Source organism: Lissotriton helveticus, chromosome 5_1 (assembly GCF_964261635.1).
Source record: "Lissotriton helveticus chromosome 5_1, aLisHel1.1, whole genome shotgun sequence".
Taxonomy (NCBI): Eukaryota; Metazoa; Chordata; class Amphibia; order Caudata; family Salamandridae; genus Lissotriton; species Lissotriton helveticus.
The window spans coordinates 1,767,233,518-1,767,261,288 of NC_136065.1; positions in this window are offsets into that span (position 1 = coordinate 1,767,233,518).

Genomic DNA, 27,771 nt, shown 5'->3' on the forward strand with positions numbered 1-27,771 from the left:
ATGACAATTTAATTGAAAGCACTGTTGTTGCAGGCGGACGCTCCGGTGCTTTCAATTAAATTGCCAAAAAGTAAGTCTCGCGTTTGTGTGCACTGTCATGTGCAGCCTGCAGTTATCCAAAGCAGCAGGTCAGAAGGTCAGCGTGGGTGCAGGCTGGAGCGTGGCCGGCTTTGCACTTTAGCTGTCTACTACTGGGCCCGACCGTGGCACTGCAGGCCCGTTGCGGCCGCGGCCGCCTTTATAATTTATAAATAAATAAATAAATAAATTATAAGGGCCACCGCGGCCGCAACGGGCCTGCAGTGCCGCGGCCGTGGGCCGCCTCAAAAATGGTGCCGCCCCCCTCGCCCCCCCCTAGCTACGCGGCTGAGAGGCTGGCAAACCCCCTTTCCTTCCTTTGTCTTTCCCACCTATCTTCCGTCAAAGTGGGGTCAGAACCGGTAGGTGCCAGTTACTGAGTACAGCAAGTGTCCTGGAGAAGCTCACAAAGGTGGCATGCCTTTGAAGCTTTGAAGCTAGGGAATGAGGCTTGGCACCTCGTCCCAGGATGTGCATTTTTTCAGGCCCCCGAGAGCGGCAGGCTCTCGACCCAGGGGTCCAGAAACATGTCTGGTGGTGGCAGCCTCGGTAGCCATGCAGTCAGGACACTGGGAGTTGGTTAGGTTTCAGGGAGCATCTCTAAGATGCCCCATGTAGTTCATTTGGCATTAAATCCCACACTGGCACCAGTGTGGGTTTAATGTGCTGAGACGTTTGATATCAAACGTGTCAGTCTTCAGTGTAGCCATTATGGTTCTGTGGAGCTCGTAATGACAACCTTCCAGCACCATATACTCTTAATGGCATCACTGCACTTACAGTGCCCAGGAATGGCCCTGGGTACTGTAGGGGCACATGGCTCATGCACTTGTGCCCTCACCACTGGCATAGTGCACCCAGCTAGTGGGGTGACTGATGTATGCCAGGGCAGTGTGTTTGTGGGCATGGCACACAGGGATGTGTGCCATGTTGACTCTTTGTTTAGATCTGCACCAAGACACTCAGCCTGCAAAGGCAGTGTGTGTGTGTCAGGGTACAGGGCCCCTAAGGGTGGCACAATAAGTGCTGCATCCCTTAGGGGTCTTCTCTGGTCACAATGCCCTGGGTACCTAGGGTACCATTCACCAGGGGCTGACATGTGGCCAGAGATGCCAATAAGGGTTTTGTTTTAAACACAGTTTTAGGGAAGGAATACAGGTCCTGGGCACCTGATTGGCAGAAGCTGAGGGCACACTCAGTCAATCACATCAGCAATTCAGCAAAAAATGAGGACATACCATGTAAGAAAGATGTCACTTTTTCACAGGCTGTAGCACTGACACATCCTGACTCTACGTGTACCCAGTCAGCGTCACTTTATGGTCATGCCATGCCTTAATCAGCTTTTGTCAGCTTTTGACTTGCCTGATTTGTTCACCTGACTTGTGCATTTGGCCAACAGTCTTCTGAGGTCAATCACATTGTCAACTACATTCTTCTGGGGTGACTCTGAAGTTCCTTCCCACCGTTCCCTGACTACAATGAGTGGGCCACATGCAGAACCTCAAATGGACTGAACCCAGCTCCTTTCGGTATAATTTATACGTAGGCGGAAAAGACACCAAACAGGAGAGGATTCCACTTCCTCCTAAGGTTCTCTGAGTTTCCATCAGAGAAAATTATTTTTCTGAAGTTTAAATTAAAAAATCATATCCCACCTAAAGTTAAAAAAACTGTTATGATTTAATAATTGTTAAAAGTGATGTTTAGAATTCATGAAAGCTAATTTAATTATATTTTAATAAAGTTAATGTTATATTGAGGTATGAAGTCAAAAATATTTCATAATTAAAAAAATGTTTATATATATTTTTTTAACTATTTTCAATATTTTCATTTAATTTTTTCCTATTGGGTATTATTTTAATTCTGTACCTCTATTATTTTTTACTGGAGGGTAATGCAGTACCAATGGTTGGCCATGTATGGTGCTGGACTCACTACTGTTTTTTCTTTTTTAGTAATAACTTAACACTCAGATTTTGTGAATAAGAAAAAAAGTAGTAAACTTACGCAAAAGTGTAAAATACTCAGAAGTGCAAGTTACCTTTGTGAATTAAGTCCAATATATCTCATAGTCCAGTACTTTCAGTTCTTCCACATCTATCTGCAATGTCACTTTGGCTAGGGCTACCCTTCGCCTTTTGGGACCCCATATTAAATCAGTTAGCATTTTGACTAATTGTCTAAAATTGTCTCTGTGATTTTTTATGAGTAGTGCTGTGCAATAGTAAAGCAGGCCATTTTGGACATAGCTGTATTCCCAGCCATCGAGATGGTCAGTGTGTTCCAGAAGTTAATCCTGGTTCTTAATACAGTCATTGCCCACTTCACTTTACATGCTGGTGTGTCCAATTCAGTCTGGTAATTTTGTACATCTAAATATAATCTTGTATTTACCTCCCATTTCAAGCTGTGTGGTTTCTCTGGCAATGACCTATCTCGAAGTCTGATTGTACCGAGAATATACTGGATGTAAATGATTTACTCGAAGACTGGACAGCCAGCTGACATTCTCTAAAGCCTCCAGTACTTGTGCACTATGTGACTTTATGCCATCTAGATACAGGATTACATTGTCCGCATATAGGGATAAATAGTGCATTTAGTGCCAATGCCTGTAAAAATGTACCTTGACTGAGGTTATCATCAAATTGTTCTGTTATGATGCCAAAGAGGAGAGGGATAGCAGGCAGCCCTGATGCGTTCCCCTACCCACCTCGTAAGCCTCTGAGATTTCGGTACCTGTCGTCAACCTTGCAGTGGTGCTGGTATATAGAAAAGATACCCATGTCTAAAAACGGACCGGCCCGAGGAGGGGGTGGGGATGGGGGAGCTGGTGGGAAACACTGCTGCTGCTTTTGTTACAGGGGGCCGATAGAGAAAGTAAGCACCAAACTGTGTGACAAGCCAGGTATGGGAACAAATGGAGAGAATTGTTGCCTTTCAGCTGGAAATGGTACAGTCCAAAGCTCTGTCTGTTTTTAATATAAAATCAGGGCCCTTGGTGGTCACATAACTGAAAATACAAGATTTAAAAAAGATATTATTGTCTACGGGTGCTCGTGGAAGGCAATTTCTATGGACTGGAATTTAGAGAATGCTAACATGATTCTGGTATTTTACTGACCTCTGCTGGTCGTATTCTATCACGAAAGTTAAATAGAGGCAGTTGCCAGAAAAATAAAAAAATTAAGTTACTCAGCAGAAAGCAATTCTGGTATTTTACTGACCTCTACTGGTCGTTTTCTATCAAGACAGTTAAATAGAGGCAGTTGAACAAGCAGAAAGCAATTCTGGCATTTTACTGACCTCTACTGGTCGTTTTCTATCAAGACAGTTAAATAGAGACAGTTGAACAGAAAAAGTTGTCCCTAAGCGGAAGCAGCCAAGTCCTAGGGCTGATCTCAAGAGCCCACCAAGTGCATACACATATAAGTGTATACTAAAGTATATACAAGGTGTCTTGAATACTCGACCTAAAAATGGCCTAAACCTCTCCAAAACCGGTCCCGCCCTTCCGGGCTTCCGGGAAAATGCCCGGTGCCCGCTACTGCCAGTCCAGCCCTGGAACCAGAACTGGTGATGCAACAGACGCCTGTCATGGGACATCTTGAGAGGTGTGTATGATCTATTGCTTATTTGTGTCTTAATCAAATGATGTAAATTTAACTGAATACACATTCTGATCACATTTGTCCATCTCTGCTTTCATACACATGCTCTATTTTGCACACTGAGTGATCATGAAGCTCTAAATGCCATGGCTGGGACAACATAGAGGTTGAAGTTTTACTGTTGTGCTTTCCTTGTTTGTGTGCAAATTGATATCAAAGTGTGGACTGTACACTCCTCCCACCTTGCACTGTACAGGGTTCACACTGCCTTAGTCCCTAGGGAAATTGTTAATGACGCAATCTGAGATCCAAAATTGATTACAGTATGATTGTTGCAGGCTTGAGGCCTTGTGGAACCGGGTACAGTTCACGAAAGAGGCTCACAGGACAGGGGGCCAACAAGTTGCCAGTAGAAGACTGGACATACGCACTAGAGGCTTGAGCTGCATTGAGGTGGTGAGGCGAGGGGGCTCGTAGCCACTCCCCACTCCTTTTTTCACGCTTCGTGATCTGATATCTTCTTGCTTCTGGCCTGTTTGAGATGGGGCAACTCAGACCCTGGCTAGCCATCTTTCTGCAGAAGGAGCAGGGTCTTATTATATGCTGAAGCTAGCACCACGCATTGGTGACTGGCACCACAGCCTATAATGGTCCTACGGTCAGAGTGTGGTTGGCACACTGAGGGGTAGGTCTGAACTCTCAAGGAAAGACTTGCTGGCTGGTGGTGTCAGACCTAAATGGCAACCATTTTTGAGGACCATAGGGAGATGCTGCCCCGAAAAAGTAAAGTCTGCTAGCTGTTAGCCCCTCTCTTCGATTAGTGGACTAATAGAGTGACAGGAGTACCTGGCCATCAATACTGGAGCCAGCATGCGGCATTCGACACAGTAAATCATCCAGCGCTTCTGGAGACCTTGTCGAAGCGCTCCGGCATCAATGGCACAGTACTAAAATGGTTCACCTCCTTCCTTCAACACCGCTCGCAACAAATTAAAATCAACTCCTGTCTCTCGAAGCCAAAAAAAGTCACCCTTGGGGTCCCGCAAGGCTCGATCCTCTCCCCGTCCCTCTTCAATCTCTTCATGGAGCCCCTCACAATCATCTTGAAAAAAGCTGGAGTGAATTACAACCTTTATGCTGACGACACCCAAATCTATTTTAAAATTAAGTCTCCCAGCGACAGCCGACACCTCAATGCCACTCTAACCGAGATCCAAACTTGGTTCAACGCTATTCACTTAAAGCTCAACCCAGATAAAACTGAACTAATCCTATTCTCTCCAAAAAGCAACCATCGTGCAATCCAAGAGTGGCTCAAGAATCTGGTCGCCCTAAACTGCCCCATCGTCCTATCCAACTCAGTTAAGTCTCTAGGCATTACCCTGGACAAGAACTTATCTATGGAGGCCCACATCAAAAACTCTGCAAAAAGTGCTCTTTTCTCTCTAAAACACCTCAAGAAATTGAAACCTTTTCTTCCCCATGATGACATCAAGACAGTAGTCCAATACCTAGTTCTCTCTAAAATCGACTACATGAACGCCATCCTAACAGGGTCTCCTAAAGCTCACCTAGCCCCTCTAAGGGCAGTGTTGAACATGGCCGCTCGACTTGTATCTGGAGTAAAAAGATTTGAACACATCACCCCAGCTCTCAACTCCCTCAACTGGCTTCCCATGGAAAGAAGGTGTATTTACAAGCTGGCCTGCATCACACACAAAACCCTTCACTCTCCGGCCCCTAACTACCTGAGCAACAAACTGGTAAGGGCAGTTCAATCCAGAACTCTGAAAAGCTCCAACTCACTCCTTCTTATTCCTCCGAAACTGAAAAAGAAAACCACACAATACCAATTGTTTTCTGGCAACGCTCCCAGGATATGGAACGCTCTCCCTAGAGCCCTCAGATGCAACCCCTCCTTCTCCTTGTTTCAAAAGGAACCTGAAACTCCATCTCCTTATCAAATACTTTCCTGACCAACGTCAACTAATCTAGTCTTCAATATCCGAGTTTACTCCTCTCTCTTTATATTACAAAATGTGGTGACCGGACTGTGTTAACCACCTAATTTTCCATGCTGTATTTTTTTATCCTTGCTTTGCTTCCTTACTGCCTGCCTACTATGTAATGCAATTTCCTTCTGTTCTTTTTACAGGATGTATGTAAAGCGCTCTTATACCTACGGGTTAAGCTAGCACTATATAAAACTTTCAAAATAAATCAAATAAAATAAAAAAGGAAACTCAAGTGTCACTTACCCCATAGAGGCAGTAGCCATCGAGAAGCACCAAGAATAGCGGGACTGCAGAAGTGGTGGAACTCAAAATGTATATGGCCCCTGACATGAAAGGAACACAGTTGCTGCCATTGCAGGTTGGAGCAACCAATGAATCCTCACTCAAAGCCTTGTACACTGCGGTGGAACTGTTTTGCAAAGTCCTTGGGTATGTCTGGATCATAAGTGAGACACTGGAAGCAAACATCAATGGAGTGGCAATTAATATTGGGCTGCTCAGGATGTATCACAGGAAAGTCATCACAAGGTAAATGACATTGAAAGGAAGATCACTGTGATGGAGCCCGAAGTAAAAGTCTTGTAGACACAACTTAAAGACTTCACAACTTCAGTGATACAGCTCTGTAATTGAGCAGAAGATGCTGAAAGTCACTCGTGCTGGGACCACATCCGGATAACTTGGCCCCCTGAAAAATGGAGCAGCAGATCTCATTCCTGGAACAATGGCTAATTCAAAACATCCATGATGGAACTCCTTCTAACTCTTTTTGTAGAGAATGGGATCATCAGGTGCTGTGGCGCCCTTCTGGTCCCTTGGGCTCCCCATAGTTCATGGTTGCCAGAATATTGAACTTTAGGGATAGGGATCGTATCGTTGAGGTGGTTTGATTGCATGTCCCATGGATGGAAGACGGGCACCAAGTTCACCAATTCCCAGACTACACAATTCTGGTGCAGAAAAAGGAACTCTTTTTTTGAAAGGAAGAAAGACAAACTCATAGATTTTGGACTTCCATATGCACTTCTTGACCCTGAAAGACTCTGCATAGCTAAGGGTAAGGCCTCATTCTTCCTCACTGCACTTGATGAAGTGTGGCAAAAAGCAAAAAAAAGGACAGAAAAAAAGACTTGTGCACTGCGGGGACACAATCATGTTATGTTATATAAATTTGTATCGCGCTCAGCTACTCAGAAGAGTGTCCCGGCGTGTGCAAGGCCAAAGGCAGAAGGTACCAAAAACACAAAACTAAAAGAGGAATGTTTTGAGGTTTTTTAACATTGCGTGATCCTGAATGCTCCGGAGCGCCAAGGGTAAGGCATTCCAAGCTAGACTATCTTTTTTTACGAGTGAACAGCCACCCAGCCTGTGACGATTAAATCTGGGGTCTGCAACAAAAGTTGCGAAGAGGAGCGCAGCTGTCTAGCCGGAGTGTAGAAGACAAATCTTTTCTGAAGATAGCTGGGGCCTGTGTTGTACAGGGCCCTATGAGAAATAGAATGCATCTTGAATTGAATTCGAGACACCACAGGGAGCCAATACAGGGAGTGTAGATGTGCACGCACATTACACCGCTTGGATAGGCCTAGCAAGAGTCTAACGGCTGTACTTTGACAACCTGCAGTTTGTCCAAAAGATAGCCGGGAATGCCCACATACAGGGCATTCGCATAGTCCAAGCGAGATAGAATCAATGCGTGAACCACTGTTTCAATTAGAAGAATGTTTTGTACAATTATTTAAAATTGTTACTACAAAAACACACGTTTTTAAAATGGCTTTATTGGCTAATATCTTAAGTGTAAAAAGCTCGGTATCCAGTTCACGCATGGCATCCGCAGTTTTCAAAGAGAGGCATGTTAAAGCTTAGTCGGCCACCGTGCTTTAAGAGCTAGCCTTGACGTCTTTGTGAAGTGAGAAACAAACAAACCAGTGCAAATCCTCCGTTGGGCTAGGTTGGTTCAAATCATGCTAACGTTAAACTTGAATTCCCCCGGCCTCATATTTCTACAGTTTGTTTATCCCAACTTCCTCAGCAGTCAGAAGTTTCACGAAGCAGAGATCCTTCCTGAGTCCTTCACTCAAAGCCGGCTGGCACCGCCTCCCGCACGAGCAGATGTTCGTCTCTGTCAAGTCCAGACGCCGACGGCCCTGCGGCTCTCATTAGATCTTCACCGACGCAAACCAAGGGGCTGAGGTCCTGTCTCATCAGCCCACCGCCTGCAGGCTGTTCTCTGTCCATCTTAGCCAGACGGGCGTGTGGTGAAGTGAAGGAAGGTCCCTGAACCGGAGTCTCGCCAATTCTTGTTTGGATCGTAAAACCTGCCTCGGGTTGCGGCGATAGAGTTTTGTAATTCTGCATTAAATCCAGCTGTGACAACATTTGGAAAATGTAATCTTATCCTCTTGCAAGGATTGCGCAGCGTAGCCATTTCTTTTAGTGTTCTCTGAAAGTCGATTAAGTGCATGGGAGCTCCCAAAGAGGTTTTATTTTTAGTTTATTCAGGAAGTTTTCCAGGTAGCTTTTTGGCTTGTGGGGTGGCTGCTCCCTTACTTATTTCTTGCCACACAAGCTGTCTTAAAGATTTTCCAGTTGTGGTTTTTAATGTATAGCAAACCTTCCCAAGTGCGCCCTGCCTGGCTAGTATTTGTTTTACAAGGGCGAATTGTATTCCGTATCTGCGCTGGAGACTCATTTTGGGGAGGGCAAAGGTGTATCTGTAGATTTTGGCTACTATTAATTCCAAGGACTCAGCACCCCACCCGCATACTGCCCCACTGGCGTGTGTCAGTGTTTGGAGTATTTTGGCAGACACTACTTTCAAAACTGGCCGTAGGGAGGGCCCCTCAAGGTCATATGCAGTGTCTGAAATAATGACATTAATGGCAGTGCTTTTGTTCTTAGTTGGCGCACCTGCGGTGTAAATGATCCTCTGGAATTAAATAAAACCCCATGGTACTTATTCATTCATGGATTCTGTTTGGGAACCTCCCAAATGCCACTATTGAGGATTTCTCCGTTTCTTGCTCAATATCTTTACCTTTATTTCCATTCCATTCTCTTTACTGTAGATTTCTTTTTTTTTTTTTATTTATTTATTTCAAAATATTTTATTGAAAGTAAATTTTTCCATATACAAAGGCAAAACATTCGTGGTACTTGTACTGTTCTTGCAATGTTGCGGCCTGGTGGGGCCAAGAGAGAGAGAAGAAAGGAAGAGAGAAAGAAAAAGGAGGGGGGGGCAGTTACTGTAGATTTCTAAAGAACCGATCAGTAGTTGAAGACCCATCATGTTTTGGTATAGTAAAATCACACCACCAGCATAGAGCGCATTAGATACCTGGAAGGTGCCTATTTTACGAGGATGGAAGTTGACTATGTTCAGCTGAGGTTTCAGGTCTGCTAGGCAGAGATTAAATAATTTGGGGACCAACACGCGGCCCAGCTTCAAGCCTACAAGTATGTATTGAATTTCGTTGATAAACATGTACAATCTCAAATTCCGATCCTTATACAACAATTGAATTTGCCTTATTAACAGCAGTGATATTTGACAGCTGACTAGTTTGCCCACGGTTTTTCTTACTGCACACAGTCGAATGCCTCTTTGAAGTCTATAACGCATGGGTATAAAGTTGATATTTTTCTCAACTGTTGGATATGGCTAAGATATTAGTAGAAGTACCTGCACATTGGCAAACGCCTGTATGATTCAGCAGTATTATCTCTTGGTCGTTAGCCCAGGTTATCAAGTCTTGCAGCAGCAAGGAGGCGAAGTACTTGGCCTCATTGTCCAACAAAGAGTTCAAGCTGTATTTCTCAGGTAATATGCTGTCACCACCTTTTTATATTGGATTGATAACCGAAGCCCACCATAAGTCCCGTATACTATGTTTTGAAAGACAAAGTTATACTGCCCAGAACTCTGGAGTGGTCTTATAGATTACTGGAGGGACTTCCTCTGGTTCTGGTGGTCCCTCCTGACAACCTTCCTTGATGATTTTGATAATTTGGCGCTCCAGGTAAAGGTTGAATCTTTCGACTTTACATTACACCCACTCTGGACTTTGGTGTGCTATATTCATAAGGTCTATTGCAGCCCTGTTATTCCCATACTCGCTGGCGTCCCATCCTACGTTTATTGCCTAAACCTTGAGTACACCTGTGTATCCTAATGTTTTCTTAAAAAAGGTTACCCATCAGTCCTCTGAGATGTTTGAGTTGTTTATACTGTGAGGGCATCGAACTATGCTAATAACTGTCAGCCAAAAATCTTTGAGTTTGGAGTTTTGCTCGACTGTATAAAATGTGACCAGTAGTTGTCTTCCTTCAATTTCCTTTAGTCCCAGAGTAGTTTAACGTTTTTCAACCTTCGTTCCCAAAAGTATTTTATCAGATCTTTATTCTTTCATAAGGATCTCCATGCCCAGTTTACATTTCATTTGGCTGACAGTCCTGCTTTAGATAGGTCTTTATTTGGTTTTAGGAGGCCCATATTGAAGGTGGGTGGTATGTTTGCTCAATTGGAATGTGTTGGCATGGTCAGCAGTTTGCCTATTGAGTTCTCCCAGATCTCTTTTGGGGTTTGCCCTGTGTTCTGGCAACCTTTTAACAGTTTCTCAGTTGCTTTCTCTAATGTGATTACTGTCTTCTCAGACCATTAACATTTTTTATAATTCAAGCTGTAGATGGTTCCTACCGATGAGTTGCTGTGCCAAGAAATGTTGTAACAGTCTGTAATTCGATTCACTGGGAAAAGCAATCCCGTTCAAATCTTTGTTGTATCGAGAACAATATATGGACCCAACAAGAGGTAGAGATATGATTGTATAATGTAATATTGAATTTGTTTTTCTTGTGTAGTGTGTTGAGGCAGGAGGTCTTTCAGCTGGAGTCTGCCATTCGGTGTTCTCAGAGTCAGCTGAGCTATCTCTGTAGCAAACGTTCCCCTTTTGTGTCTATCTGTTTTGAGTGAAACTTTCCATGTGGATGAACACACCACAATTGATCTTGGATTAGTAACTGTGTGTCTTCCAGTGAGGTGCAACTATGTTCCCATCGGATAATAAGAAGTCTATCAAGCCCTGCTGTTTTTGTAAAGCAGTTATTTATGAAACGAATTTCTCTGTTAGGTGTTTTGTATTCTGGTTTGGATGTTTGTGCACATTTAGCAGCACACGGATTGCCTCCGTTTCCAAGTTCCAGTTTTCCATTAGTACTGCCAGACTTCCAGGATCCTCGTGCAGACTTTTTGTACATTTGGCCTGAATTGATGCACTGAAATATGTTCTCAGGCGTCCTCTCTGTCGACCTAACCTTTGAGATTTTAAGGCTTGTTTTGTAAATTTTATGAAACCTGGGATTGATATCAGATCTGTTGACCATGTTTCCTAGAGCATAATGATATGATGCCATATAATTTATTAGGTCTGCATTATGAAGTGTGTTTGATAGGGCGCCTATATTATTTGAGCATATTAGCAACTGTGTTTGGGTGTGCTTGGAAGGGGTTTGCAGTGTAGCCTTATTTCAGTTGTGGGGCTTTACTTGTTCTGGCATCTCCCTTTATAGATCTACTGGCCAGAGACATTTTGCTTATTTGTTGGAGGTCTTCAGAGCTAAAGTCCCGGCCTCCCTACTATATGGTATAGAATTACTCGAAGTGGGGAAATGGGGTTTCCTGAACACCACAGAAGGAAACATTTTACGGAATTTGTGCATGGTTAATACCGCTTGTAATATAGCGGCTCTTAGGCTGGAATTTGGTATACGAAGTGCTTGGGTCCAGGGCCTTGCTGGGGTAGTACGGTGGGTTTCCAGGTTGGCAAAGGGTGAACCAGGCACCTTAAGATACTTGATTCAAAAAGAACTTCTTGAAACCCTAAAAGAGTACTCCTCAATTATAAAGAATTTTAGACTAGCAGTGGATCTCTTGAAATTAGATGAATCGACTCTTTTTTCTCTATCTGCATGCCAGTTAAAATCGACTCTAAAATTGGCCTCATGGAAACTAAGCTTTGTAATAGATAAGGAGGCTCTCGGTCCCCTACCAGTTATTAATTCCTATCAAATTAGGTCTATTCAACCTTATGTTTCCTGGAATCTCCCCCATGGGGTACGTCGTTTTCTGTTCCTTTTGAGGCAGGATTTACTTCCTTTAAATAATTTATTGTCAAATTGGTATGGCTCATCAGTAATGTGCAGTTTTTGTAACAGCTTTAAACAGGATGCTAAACATGTACTATTTGTATTTCCGGCTTTAACACCTTGGCTGCTAGAGATATTTTCCTCCTGTGCTGCATTCCATGATATCCCATTGTTCATGACAAGGTCAGCTCGTCATTAGCACAGCTCCAGTGTGCCTCATGACGAGCTGAGCTCGTCATGAGCATGGAAGGAGTTAAAACAACACCGCCTTAAATGGTTGAGACCTACTTGTTTAAGACTGAATATCTTGTCTGCCCCAGCTTTCTTAGATGCTATTTGTAACCCGCCAAATGAGAGGTTTTATTGTACAATTTTTAACTTTTTTAAAAGTTTCTTGGATATATATTAGATTCGTTTTCTGTATTACTTCTTTTTTTCTTTTTGTTATAAATTGCTGAAAATTGTATAAATTTCATTGTTTGGTGATTTATTGTGGACCTCTGTTATGAGTTCCAAAACATAAATAAATAAACTTGAATACTGGCATCGCTCCCCAATCCGATTTTGTTTCCCTGTTTATGTTGTTACTTGCGTTAGATTCCCCCTGCTGAGCTGAGTTCTTTGCTGTTGTCCCTTCAGTGTGCATTGGTTTCCTTTGCGTTGTTGACCATTGTTGCAGGGGGTGTGGGTAACATGGTTTCTCGTACTGGGAAAGGTTTATACCCAATTATTTGAATCTTGATGTTTCTACCATGATCTTGCTAACCATCCTTTACGTGGCCCATATTATGAAGATCGCTTTGTTTTAAAGACCATGTCCTCCAGTGCAGAGACACCTTTTCATTCCAGTTAGAAAACATGTTAATGAACATGTAGCAAGTGATACATTGCAGATTTCATCAAATGCACATTTCTGGCATGTGCTTTTAGTCTGTAGATTTATTAGGTCTGTATTATGAAGTTTGTTTTGATAGGACACCTGCATACCATGAGCATATTAGCATTGGGTGGGCTTGGAAGGGATTTGCACTGTAGCCTCATTTCAGTTCTGGGACTTTACTTGCAGTGCTACTGGCAGCGATCCCCAAGCCAAGTTTGCTTCACCATTTATGTTGTTGTTTTTCCTAATACATTGCGCAGTACAGAATAAACCGGCATAACTTCAGTGTGCATTAATTTCTTTAGGAGCGTTGACCATTCATCCAGGGGATGTGGGTAACCTCAGGGCCGGCCTAAGGCATGTGCAAGCTGTGCACCTGCACAGGGCCGCCAAACCCCAGGGGCCACCACGCCAATATATATCCTTAGATACATATTTGCGTGGCGGCCCCTGGCAGGGATTTGGCGGCCTCGGGCCCCCTACCTACACTCCCTGCTCAGGGCCTCCGTGAGCCTAGAGCCGGCCCTGGTAACCTAGTTTTTCGTACTGGGAGGTTTTATACCTTATTATTTGGATTTTGATTGTTCTGCTGTGATCTTACAGCCATCCTTTCTATGGCCAATGTTATTAAGGTCACCTTGCTGTAAAGACCATGTCTTCCAGTCCTGAGACATCTTTTTCAATTCAATTAGAAAACGTGTTAATGAAAATGTAACGAGTGATGAATTGCTAATTTCCTCAAATGCACGTTTCTGGCATGTGCTATTAGTCCGTAAATGTGTAATGAATATGTCATAAAGTTATGATAAGCCAAATCATACAAAAGCAACATTCCGTAAATATTAAGTGATTGGTTTAGAATTATTTCCACTAATGTCATAAATGTTATGATTGTTTCCCTACATAATTCTATTATTTTATCTATTTTAATCACTTGCTTTTAGGCTTCTTTAATTTAGATTTAGGTTCTTAAACACAGACAGGACACGTTCCATTTTAGAGGCAGTTTCCATTTTAGTTAGTCTGTCCTGCTTGTTTACCTTTGGCTCAGATACTGCATGTCATTATCCTTCAAAGAAGTTGTAAAAGTGTCACTTCATGTACAAAATAAACACCTGCAAACACCTAAGGGGACATAGGACTGATACACGTTCCCTGTTATCCCTGTCTCAAGTTAGACAGTGAACGCTTAAAAGTAAACATGAGCTGAAGATGATGCAAATGGTTGGAGGCTTTGTACTTTTGTCTGTCTGATCATTGGCCTGTCTATCTCTGACCTACATACCACATGTCATTATCTTTCTAGGAACCCGTGAAGGTGTCAAATCATTCAGACAATGACATAGATAAATACACCTAATGCGAAATTAGTCTAAGACAAGTACCTTGTTATCTATATTTCAAGGTTACATAACAACAATAACATAAATGGGTAGACTGAATTGACACATTTGTTTATTCTAATGCTTCTTAAGGCAAACATATTGGTGGATATAGATTATGTCAGAAATTCCTCAGGTGAGATAAGATTAGTGGCAGATACTATAAAAGTTTCTTGAAATGGCCAATGAGGGAGAGAAAAATTTCACCCAGGTTGCAGATGGCAGATCCAGATGAGCACAGCACCAGATTCTAGCTTGCTGAACAAGCATCCAGCAACACTCTCCTACGCTCTTTGAAGCATTTTGCCTTCATTAACTTGTGCCAGGATTGTGTTCTCGCACAAACACAACCACCTTGCCCATGTGCTCAAAATATCAGGCAAGCTATTCCAAACAGATATCAAATCATGTTGTCCAGGTATGTGAAACTCAATCTTAATATTTATTTATCTGCTAGAACTAGCATAGTGCTTAGACATAGCACAGTGAGGGTGTCAAGGGCTAGAAATTGTGATGTTATAATTTTTCCCTGTCTTCGCTATTTTTGAAAAACGTACCTCCTTTTCATTCTTATCTTCAGTGATGATATCAATATTGTGTGCACTAGATTCAGCAGTTTAAAATAACTTTTTTTAAATAAATATGTTGAAAAGCTTATTGTTTCTAGTGATCCTGATTGTGTAAATCATTAACGAGTAATCATTTCAATTACCACTTCTCTCTGTTGTTAACCCAAAAGCATTGACGCCACTTCAACTATGTAGTGGGTGGGGTCCGGCGGGGCTACAATAATCTGTGTTTCACATTCAGTTGTTGGTGCATTGAACTAGTTCACTTGTGTCACCAGTGAGTGTGAAAACAAACCTTGTAGGACTAAGCAGGAGTCCCAATTTAAGCATCAGCTCCATATTGTTTGTCTCCTTGCAGGGACTGGCACTCAGTTGATTCGATGTCGCTCAAGGATATGTTTGTTAGTATTTGAGATGATTGCATCAATCTTAGTATGTTTCCTCAGTTTAGGATATTGTGGCTTCTTCTAGAGCGGTATTCTGGGAATAACAGAGTTTTCCTTCCTAACCCTACTTCCAGTGTATCTCCCATTATCCACCTTTTGTGTGATGTTAAGGCATTGAGTATCCTCAAAGGCTGCATACTTATGGCGGCATTTCTATCCTCATGTTCATTCTGTAGGACTAAGAATTCTTCTATTGAGATCCTGGTTTCTAAATCCATTGGGTCTACTTGTCCTTCCCTTGCTGGTTTGCTGACACTTGCTAGTTGCGTTTTTTCTTGTTGAGGAGCTAACAGGGCTGTTTCTACCATTAGGCGAGACTAGGCAGCTGCCTAGGGCGGCAAAAGGGCTCGGGTGGAAAAGGGGGGAAAAATGTTGTAGCGTCTTCTACAATTCTACGTCACGTGAGGTCACGTTCAGTGCCACGGGTGGGGCCTTGCGCACCGCGATCTGTGCAGCCCCGGCGCCAGCATGGCTGCGCTGCTCGTGCCATCAATAGTGCCTGGTCAAAGGCCGGCATTTGTTTCTCCGTGTCCTTCCAAGCCTTCGTGCGTGAGATGGCCCACCTGGAAGTGTGGATGGGAAAGGTAACAGGCTAGAACCCCCTCGGCACCGCTGCTCACTGTACTCCAAGCGCCTTCGTGGCCATTTTTCTGACCCGCTCGGCTTGTTTTTGCTGTCCTGCGAGCGGCAGGACTCATATTTTCATTGGCGTAATTTTACATGTTTTCCTTGTTTTACTCATCTCTTCTGTCTCAACCAACGGGCAAATGCCAGGGTTTTATTGCAAGAAAGACGTATTCTACAAAACGTTTTCTTTCAGTGAAACAATTTTCTGTGACTGACTTTCAGCCTCCTGAAATAACTGCAAAACGACACAAAGCGTGTTAGAAACTCACGAGTAAACATGTGGCAAAATACATAGCAGGTATATATATATATATATAATTAAAATGGTAACTATGCCACATACATAACTCAGTGGCTATGATATTTGTAAATATATTAAATATAGGAAGAACCTCCACTGGTCCAATTAATGTAACAGTGCCCAACAATAAGGGCAGAGTGTGGCTGCATGATTGCTCGTGCTGTAACCAAAGGCATGCACCTACTCTCTCTAAGCAAATGCGGACGACAGTACTGGATGCTCCATTTTATGGGCACAGTGCCGTTCATTTTCTTCCAGTGTCTAATATTATCAGGATGAGGAAACACTACCTGTCTGATTTAGTCTAACATGAGATGTGTGGCTGAATATTCCGTGTTCGCGAGGTGCGTGTAATGCTTCAGCTACATCAAGTAGAAGCAAATCTTTTGTACTAGTGAACTGGAATTTACGCAGGTAGTAAATCTATGTGCGCAACGCTAACCTTCATCTTGTGTGGCAGGTGCTTCCGACTTTACGAGTCTTCGGCATGTATATTTTATGCTCCTATCTGGTCATTGTGTGATGGGAAGTGGGGTTGGGGGACCAAAGGAGGTGGGGGTATTTGTGTTTGCACCCCTTATGCCTTTGAGACCTCTTTTCTCACCACTGGCTTAGCAAAGTTGTCATGGGCTCTAATGCAAGCAAAGATAATCGTCCTCAGTCCATGGTTTGGTAGTTTAAAAAAACACAGCTATGTTTGTGATGTTTTGGGCTCGTCTCGGGCCTGACCCTGCACCTGCTATACTACAGATTGCTACGTCCCTGGCTATAACAGGTGTAGGCAGTCTAGAGTAGACCATTTACGAACCTTGCTTTTAATGCCGCTGGCGGGACCAGGATCTTATTTTGCCTCCCAGAGCACTGAAACGTCTCCTCCTCTGTGAACATCACACAAGGGACGGGAGGGGCAGCTGACACAGACCCCTAGTTCGCTGCCAAGCATGTTTACCCAACTCTTCATCCTCCCTGCCCGCCCTCTGCCCCCCGTGAGCAGAGTCCAGCATGGGCAGATAACGCGCACCTTGCAGATGGCTAACATCGTTCACTTACGCACTCTCCTGGGCAGTTTCACTTCTCTGTCATTTGTTTTTCAAAGCTCGTGTGCTTTGGATGGTGAGTGCCTGGGATGCTGTTGTTGGAGGAGGCCCTTCATAAAACTTCAGAAATCGCCTCCTCCTCAAGAAAAGGGCCTGGTTTGTGTAACGTGTGTATGGAATGTGTGTCCATTGTGTACATGCACTCTTGAGTTAAGTCATAGCCCCTAGTGTTACTATATTTACATGCATACCGCGTGTCGACTCTGAAGGGGGAAAGGCCAAGAGGGTCCTCCAGGGATGCACAGCTGTGATTCGCAAGCCAAGCCTCTCAACATCTATCTGGGGCTGAACACAGTACCCTGTCTTGCAGGGTAGGCAAGATTTTGCTGTAGGTGGGGAGATCTGACCTGCAGATTACATCTCAGGAATGTACAATACCCTTAAAATGATTTTTCTTTGAGTTGAATATGTCACCAAGTGTCTGCAGCACGTGCATGCTCCCTTGTACCGATCTCACTGGCAAAGATCTCTGCAGCAGGTACACGCTATACAACTCCAGATTATACGTGTCTGCAGCTGGTGCATTAGCCAGACAAGCAATATAACTGATCTTGAAACATATGAAGGGCTGATTAAGATTTCCTCAGCAGGGGCCCAGCCCCACGAGGTATCCTCGTGAGACCTTTAAATGGGTTTGAAATTTATAACCTGCATTTTATCGACTTTAAACTACTTTTTAACCTTCATTTCTTAAACTTATAGGAAAAATGAGTTAAGACTCAATGTGTACAGCCCATTGAAAGCAGATTACATGGGTACAGTTATTATCCTTTGTTTAGCCTATTACTCTGTTGAGAAATGCTATTTTTGTCGATCGGAAAGATACAAAAACCAAGGGGCATATTATCAAGAACGGCATTAAAATTATCGCTGGTTTAGCTGCAGAAAACTGCTGCTAAAGCAGCAATAATGGGCTTGATATTATGCCCTGGAGAATTCCAATAGAAGCCCATGTTCCAATAGAAGCCCATGTTCACACCAGAATATGGACTTCTTTTGGAATTCTCAAGGGCATATTATCAAGCCCATTATCGCCGTTTTAGCTGCAGTTTATAGCCGCTAAACCGGCGACAATTTTTAACGCTGTTCTTGATAATATTCCCCCTAGTTGGGGCCCCGGAGATTGGAAACTGTGTGTGCAGGTTAAGCTCTCGGACGTGTTAACTGGACTAACTGTGCGACCTCAAAGAAGTACTCCCAAGTGCAATCTGTTATACCAAATACATTTACGTGCACGGTGAACCTATCAGAACAGACACATGTGTAAGATCTTCAGTACGGAAGGGTATTTCGCGAATCGGGGTTAAGTGGCTCTGTGGATGGCTCAGTTGCGTTGTAGAGACTCATCCTTGAGCCGGCGTTGGGGTGCTTTCCATTATAATTAACTTCATATTGATACATACTATGCCACTATACTCCAACTCATTATACTCTATGTAACTGTATGACAACACAAACGATGTAACTATATTAGCTATGTAACAACAGTAAAAAAAAGATTTCGACATTGCTAGAGTAACTTTGTTAGGTAAATTAAAAAGGCCAAGCTGGCTTTAGTTATGGCAGTTGATGACCACTATCATGACTGAAGTGTACTGGAATATTGTTTGCAACTCCTGATGTGGCTTTTTGGATTTTTTTTATTCTCTGCATAGAGTGAGCCTGGTTAGGTCTGACCAAGATCAAATGATGTTTGTGAGGGAGCCACAAGCAGATGTTTTTGCATTAGTTTGCTGTGGCACCTTGTTTGTCTCATTTCTTTCTCATTGTAGTGCTCTGCAGGCCACAAGTCTTCTAGCCTGGATGACAGGGGAGAGAGTGATGGTAGTAAAAGGGAGGGGGCTGAATTTTTCAATTCTCGTCTAGGGCGGCAAAGGACTTAGAAACGGCCCTGCATGATGCTGCGCCCACTCAGCGGGTTGTTGAGGTTGGTGCTCGGGATCTGAGAGGCCGGGGCCCTCTCCGAGCCTGATCCCTTCTCCACCATGATCTCGGAGTCGGAGGGCTTGGAGGCGGAAAGCAACCATTTCCGGACTACAGGGGAGCTGCTGGCGGTGCTCCGGGGGGAGTTACTGGCTGTGCTGTGGGGAAAGAGGCGCGGTTACTTCACACCCTGAAAGAAACATGGTAAGAACATTCATTCACCGAATAACCGTGTGATGCAGAGGGGTCTTCGGGTCCCATAGTACTCAGAAGTGCCACAAAGCCCTACAAGGCGCCACTGAGGTCTACCGCAGTCTTTAATCATTGATATGCAAATACATTTCTTGTCTTTATAAAAATTGTGTTATTATGCGATACAAGCAATTAGCCCTATTTCATAATCTGCAAGACAGGGTTTGCTCTTCTGAAAAGTCGTTTTCTCATTTCGCTCTAGCGCCACAAAGCTCTTTACTGGGTTACCGATAAGTTATACAGTATTGACAAACTGAAAAGGTAATGCTTTGGGATGTGGGGCACTAGTTGGCAGGACTCCTCTAGCCAGACTATGATTTCCCGCTCTTTCGTACTCTACTCTTGTGCTGCACCCTGCACAACTAGGCTGGCACGAGCTTTGCCGTGGATTGAGAAGGACTGGTTAGAGTTGGGAACATCTGGGTGACCCGACTAGCTGGTCACACACAGCAGGTACAGAAGAATGGGGGCCTCTCAAAGGAGCTGCTTCTAACACTTCTCACTTACCAAGCACTCTTGCTGCCTCTGCTAAAATTATGTGTGACCGATTAAGCAGCAGATGTGACAAAACACTTAAAAAGTCCCAAAGGTGAGACCTATTGGCTATGCCAATGCTTGTTTCCCTTACCACAGCATTATAAACGAGGGCCTGTGTGTGTCCTGTCTGCTCCTGTTTGAAATCTGGAAATATTTGTATATAGGGTAGGAAAATGCAGATTTGGCTTGTATCTTTGGTGTATCATGGAGGAAGAGATTGATGCTTCGCTGGGCATGGCTGTGGCTGCATTGTAGAGGACAGCCTGCCCTCAGCTTGATCTGTAGGGGTTCCATGTTCTCCCCACTAATTCAAACAAAGCAATGCACTTCAGTACATTAAAGTAAGGGATAAGGAAAGTTATATAACCATGCGTGGAAATACAAAAGGTGGAAGGCACAGCACAATGTGTCTTTGTTATTCAAATGAAAACGTGGATTTTGGTATTTCATGTAGCAACCTATAGTTATGGAGACTTTCAAGAAAACAATTCTTTATCTGGCCTGTGCCTACGCCTCTCAGGCAAGTCTGTATCTGATACAAACAAGTCGTTATCTTGCCTGAGCTTGTTCCCTATGAACGTTTCTACCTAAAGCATAATTTACTGTATCACAGAAGGTGCCCACTAGATGGCAATGTTGTCTCATATAACAACAATCTGTGCTTCAGCTTTAGCAAAAGCGTTCTTAATAATTTGAGTTTGATTAACTATTGTTAACCAAATATTTCAAACATACTTAAGGCCTGATTGCAAGTGGTCCGACTGAAATGCAATAATTATCGCACCAGAATGTGCCAAATGGCAATAATTCCTATTTTTGTAGAATAACATGCATAATCGGCATATCCCGTATCTTTGCTCCTGTTACATTCTGTCAGGTATGACCTGCTGAAGTCTAACGGCAGGTGCAAACATTATTGCATCCGATAATTACCAGTACGTCACCCATTGCCCCACTTATTACATTCCTGCGCAACCAGGTATTCAGGCAGAGATTGCAAGAGTTGTAGTCAGGCCCGTAGAGGTCGCTTTAGCCCTTCCCATAGGAGTATTACTGTCTGTGATTAGCTGTTTGGTTTATCATTTTGCCTTCTACGGAATGCTTGTATTGCCATGCATGAGGAACTATTTCACATTTCAAGAAGTACTCTGAATCATCGCACATTAAATTATTTTTTTCATAGACACATTGCAGGCAAACAGCAATCGTTTTGAGGTCAGGCACTGGCCAGGTCATTTTGTTATCAATCAAAAAATATATGGTAAACAAACTTGCAGGGACTTTCCGTCAGCCCTTTTCATCAATTGGTCTGTGGTACTGTAATTTACATTTTGCTTACACCCACCACCGTATACAGCATGGGGCACAAGGCCAGTGCACTTCACCCATTGGCTTACTTGATTGTGAGTGACAGCACTGCGCACATCCACACAATAAGTAGTCCCCTTCAATGCTAGGGACTACAGCTGCAATGTGTGCATTTAACATTATCAGAAATTGATATACTTTGGCTGGTAGACAATGCTTTTTACTTAGACGAGGTACAGGCAGCTCCCCTCATACTACTACTGGGCTGCTCTTATGTCATGTGTATTCACCCAAAACATTTGCAAACAAAATAAGCATTTGCAAAGGCAAACTGGCAAGTGGCCCTGGAAGTAGGGATGAGGGGGGTTGCAGCACACCTTTAAATTCTTGATGGAATTCAGATGGGATTTAACGATGAAGAGGACTATTTTCAAGCTAAAACCCTCCCTTAAAAGGCAACTTCTACAAAGTCCTGCGAATTATTTTAAACTTGAGAGCTGAGTTCACTATGCCTTTCTCTTACTGCATGTTTAGAGTATTTTGTAATTTCACATATTTGCACTCTTACTGTGGCACAGGTGACACAAGAATGCCACAGCAGTCTGAGTTTTTCTAACAAGTACATAATTAAAGGCCTATTTTCTTTAGGAGTTAAAGTACACATATCTTGATATATATGTATAGCAGCAGCATGGAAAAGAACAATAAAGGCAAGTCATTGTGGGAGTGTGTGATGCAGTCTAGTGGTTGGGGGGCGGAGTTAAGGGAGGATCAGGAACGGGAGGAGCCTGGGGACAGGAACTGGACAGTTAGAGTAGGGACAGGGAAGAAACTGGATGTGATGAATAAAGCTCCAGTTAAAGACCAAGCAGAGTCTGTGTTTATTTGTAGCACGATGCTACAACTGGCAACGAGGGTGGGATCTGCATGACTGCAACCCACAGAATCTCAGGAGAATGCCCCTGTGCCCCTGCAGCGTCGAGAAAAGGAGCTCGCTGCCGCGTGGTGCTGCTGCCTGAAGACAGAGGACAGCAGCAGGTGACCCTGCTCCTCCAGTGACCGTGAGGAGCCCAGAGGGAGCCACTGTGATGAGCGCTGAGACGCTCGAGAGAAGAAACTGTTCGCGCTGAAAGCGCGAGTCCCGCCTGATGCGTGCAATTTGGCACCCTTAAAGAAACCGGAGTCGGAAAACCTCACGCCCGATGTGTGAGCTTTGGCACGCTATCGGCGTAGAAGAGCGGGAACTGGAAAAGTAAGGAGAAATCGGGAGCCCACCCCGATCCTGCTTAGTACCCTGGTGATCAGAAAGTGCCTGGGGCACTGCGGAAGCCCCGTGGGTGTGCCCCGAAGCAAGAGCGCTGTTCGCGCCAAACGGAAGGAAAAGCTCACCCCCGATGCGTGAGACATTGCAGGCGCGCCTATCGAAGAAAGTCGGGAACTCACCCCAGTCGTGCCTGGTTGCTCCGGTACCCAAGGAGCGTGTGAGGCGTCGCTGGAGCCTCAGGGAAAGGCAGACAGAAGAGCGCTGATACGCGCTGAAGCTGAGAGCTCACCCCCAGATGCGTGCAAAACGGCACACGAGTAAAGGAACAAAGTTAGGAGCTCATCCCGATCCTACCTGGATGTCTGAGTGGCCCAGGGGTGTGTGGGACGTGGATAGAACATTGCCGCCTGAAGAACCCGGCTGCCGGTGAGTGCCGAGTGAATCTCTGTGTGCCTGCAGGTTGAATACAGCCAAATCTCGTGAAGAATGAGATTTCCAGACTGGCGGCCATCTTAGAGTCAGGCACTTCCCAGGACAGACCCCTTGATTGTTGTAGAGCGGCCATCTTGAAGTCAGGCATAAAGAAATAAACAAGCACTGGCGAGCAGAATTAAACAAGCATTGCTAAGAGTAACTAAACAAGCATTGGCAAGAAGGAGTAAACAAGCATTGGTGCATGCAAATAAACAAGCATTGGTGCATGTAAATAAACAAGCATTGGTACAGCAAGCATTGGTACATGCAAATAAACAAACATTGGTATATGCAAATAAAACAAGCATTGGCGAAGACCAAACAAACATTGGCAAAGACAAGCAAGCAAGCATTGGTACATGCAAATAAATAAGCATTGGTGCATGCAAATAAACAAGCATTGGTACATGCAAGTCAACAAGCCTTGGTATGTGCAAATAAACAAGCACTGGTAAATGCCAAGAAATAGGCATTGGTAAGGCAAATAAATAAGCGTGGATAACGGCGCGTGAACAACAATGAACAAGTCTTGGCAACCAAAACAGAATAAGCACATGCAAACACGAGAGTGAATCAACTAACAAGCACGAGCAACCACAAGAGTGACTTAACAAACATGCATTGACAAAAACAAATGTCAGCACGGGTGGAAACGCGAACATTGATAAACGCAAGCGAATGCGCAGAGGCGAATGTAATGAAGTAACCCGTGTCTGTAAAATAAAAGAAGCACAAGCGAACACAAGGACCAAGCAAAGACAACAGCACAATGGAACAAGCATAAGCAAATGCAAGAGACAGATAAAGACGACGCTGAGCACAAACCGAAGAGCGCCGAAGGGAGAAGAGCTGCTGGGCAGAACTGCAGAAGACCCAGAGGAGGGCAGTCCTACAGAGGACCCCGGAGAGAGTAGAACCATCCAAGTTCATTCACCGGCGCATACTGTGATGGTTACAAAGACTATCAATTTCTAAGCAAACGACCAGACCAAAGACCTTGACCAGAATCTCCCTCTCTCATGGCGGGAAGAGACGTAGCACAGCGGGTCACTCCATACATTGAAGTACCGCCCCCAGCGGTGCAGACTGATGATTGGATCTCGGATCTCAAACGACACTGGTGGCTCGAAGCCTTGGAAGATTTCTTAAAAGCCAATGGTGAGCAAAGAGAGAGAAAATGTCTGATACTACTCCTCCATCTGGTGGGCCCTGAGGGCCGATGCCCAATCAGGACATTTTCCAAAGAGGATACAGAAATCTATAAAAGACTCCAAAGGGAGCTCTGTGCCCATCTCAACGCACAGACAGATGTGGATCATAATCGCATGGTTTTCAATACAGCACGGCAGGAACCAGGCGAACCGTTGCCAAATTTCATCACTCGGTTGCAAAGTCTGGTACGAGGCTGCCACTTCAACACTTTTACAAATGAGGATGCGGTTCGACTTCGGATAGTTGAAGGTTGCACAAACCCTGACACAAAGCGCAAGATCCTGCAAGGGCATTGGTCGTTAAAGGAAATCATCAAGAAGGCCGAAATTGGAATGCAAATCAAAGCAAGAGACGGATTGAAGGACGTGCACCTGAGAACAAACCATCAAGATACCTGGGAAGATAGAACTCAGAAAACAAACAGAACTGAAGTGGAGAGAGAGGGAAGGCAGACCAGCAAAAAGACAACGGGAAAGATACAGTGACAAAGAAAGTGACAAGGATTACTCAGAGTCAGATTCCTCAGAGTCAACCATCCAAAAGACAACTCCAAGGAGTTATTCACCCCCCAGGAGTTCCTCAAGGAGTCATTCAAAGTATGACACACAGTACTCTGATGAGGAAAGAGCGTCAAGTGGGACAGATCGCACTCCTGGACAAGAGAGCATCCTGCACAACAAGTGGGAGAGAAAGACAAACCATAGAAGAAGGGGTCGCACTGGTCAACACCGGAAGTCGGCGCAGGAACATCAGTCGCCAAGCAGTGAAGACGAGCCCAAGGAAACATCTGGCAGGAGAACACATCACCCCCAGATCAGAGGTGTTAGAGCATCAAACAAGCATGAAGGAGAAACAGGTCGCACAAGACGGACTGATCCTCCACAGCAACGAACCAGAAAAGATCCATGCATCCATGGCTCCCGCGACAACGAAGAAACGGAGAGGAAATTGTTAACTTCAGGCGAGAAGGACAAAGAGGCAAAAGCTTGGGATCAAGCACAAGGAACAAGCACGGGATCATCAAACAACCTCCCAAATGAGACAGCATTGAAGATGTTCCAACAAAGGCACACGGAGAAGCATCTCAAAGACAATTCAAAGGGAAAGAGCAATTTGTCACGGACTACGGAATTCAAAAATCCATTACCCAAGACAGTTTCAAAGAAACGTTTGAGAAGGAATGGGAAGAAGGATCTCTCTGACGCGGAGTGCACATCTATCCGATCCCGGAAGTCGACAAAAGACTTCTCTGACCCAGAAAGCATGTCTATGGCCAGGAACTCCTCTGGTTCAGAGAGCGCGTCTGTCCGATCCTTTAAAAGGGGTATGGCCAGGACCTCCTCTGATTCAGAGAGCGCGTCTGCCAGATCCTGGAAGTCGACAAAAGACTTCTCTGACCCAGAGAGCACGTCTGTTCAACCCTGTGAGTCGACCGAGTCATGGTCCCGACAGCAGTCATGGCGTCAACCACCCGAACGCACCATGGAACCAGAGGACATCCTTCCCGTCAAGAGCAACATGTCACACACTAAGGTCTCTGAATACTCAGTCACTCCACAAGGCAACCTGTCATGTCAGTCACAAGTATATCCGGACATAGATCAGACATCGTCACCCCTGAAGGGGTCCGCGAGGCTGACTCAAAGGACCTACAAAAGGAAAACAGAGACAGTGGACCTTAGTCACCGGATGGGAAGGGACCAGCCAGTCACTCCGCAAGGAAAGCCGGATGTGTCAGTAGAGAGAGATCATCAGATGAGAGAGAAACATGCCTATGCGCAGATAGCTCACGAGTTCGCCAGACAACCCGAGGCCGTGAATGAGTTATTGAACCAAACCAAGACAGTCTCGTCAGATAGCACCGTACTGTCTGGCATACATGACCCTGAATTGGAGGGCAGTGTTGCCCTCGACCGGACAAGACAAAAGGAAGTAAAAGTAGATGCGGGTGCTCGGAAGAGGACCAGAACATTGTTCACTCATGAAAGAGATCGAGCATCTGAACCAACCGTAGTTACACCACCGGAAGGAAACATGAGGACTGCGGAATGTGAGAGTAAACAGTTCACACGCAACGTGGTCAAGAATGCCCTGATTAAGACAACGGAAAGATTGACCAAAGCCAAGCTCACCACTGATTCGACACTACTGAGGCTTGAAGAACAGGCTGTCCGCCAACCCGTGTGGTGGATTGAAGAACTGCGAACACTGAAGACGTTAAGCTCATTTTGTTAAGAAAGGGGGAGATGTGGGAGTGTGTGATGCAGTCTAGTGGTTGGGGGGCGGAGTTAAGGGAGGATCAGGAACGGGAGGAGCCTGGGGACAGGAACTGGACAGTTAGAGTAGGGACAGGGAAGAAACTGGATGTGATGAATAAAGCTCCAGTTAAAGACCAAGCAGAGTCTGTGTTTATTTGTAGCACGATGCTACAGTCATGTTATGGCGATGACCAGCAACCCGCTCTGAAAGATGATCCAGCATAACTGAAATGAGAGCAGCCAACGCCCAACTTATTGGCTTTGCCTATGCTTGTTTGTTTTGTTTATTCTCTGCTGCAGGCGTTTTTCAAATGTTATATTCAGGACTCAAAATGCAAGCCAAAACCACTGCCTTTTACATTTCTTGTTTTTAAATGTGTCATCGATCCATTGCACTTATGTACTTGTTGCATCATAATTTTGTTTGATTCCCGATTTTACAAACAGCCTATTTGCTGCCCTAAAGGCAGCAACACTGTAGGCGACGGTATTTTGCACAGGCACTTCCAAATATATATATATATATATATGTGAGCAAGGGCTTGCTTAGCCCGAAACGCGTTGTGCACTTTTACCAGCTGAACTGCTAAATAAAGAACCTGCAACCTGATCCAGTGGTCCGTCTCCTGGTTATCGCTTCGCCGGTCCGAGTGGGGATTGGAAGTGGCGTGGAGGAGTTTTCGTGTATATATATATCTATCTCTATATATATATATCTATATCTATCTATATATATATATATATCTATATCTATATATTTATATATAGATATAGATATATATATATATATAGATATAGATATATATATATATATATTTTTATTTTTTTTATTTTTTTTGCACTGCTTGCATTATTGCCCATTCAGGGCTTAATAACCTACACCATGGAAAATAGAAAGCTATTTTTCCTAACAATTCCACAACCGATAAAATAGAGGTCCATAAGAGACACTGTAAAGATATAAATAAAACAACCTTTTTTTACATAGAAAAAGAAAATTTCGGTATAAAAATATGGAACTGTGTGTTTAAAAGTACTTTCACTGTGTTTAAAAACTCTATAATGAAATTGAGTATTAATATAATTACGTTAACTGTTTTTAATGAGCACTATGCACTTTAATCTAAAAACCGCCATTTGTAAACTTGAGATTGGGATGCAATTTGCACATTACAAGATGGCCACCATCGGTGTGGATGCCAGTAGTCCTGTTTTAATGTTGATGAAATGTTAAACTGGCTGAAGGTTTTAAATGGCGGTGAATATGTTTGTACTAACGTAACACTGACGAAGCCTGCAAAGGCGAAACGCGTCTGTTAGGGTGAGGGGGGGTTTGGTGTAATAAATTTGCAAATTGGATACCAGCGTGCCAGCCATTTCTTCC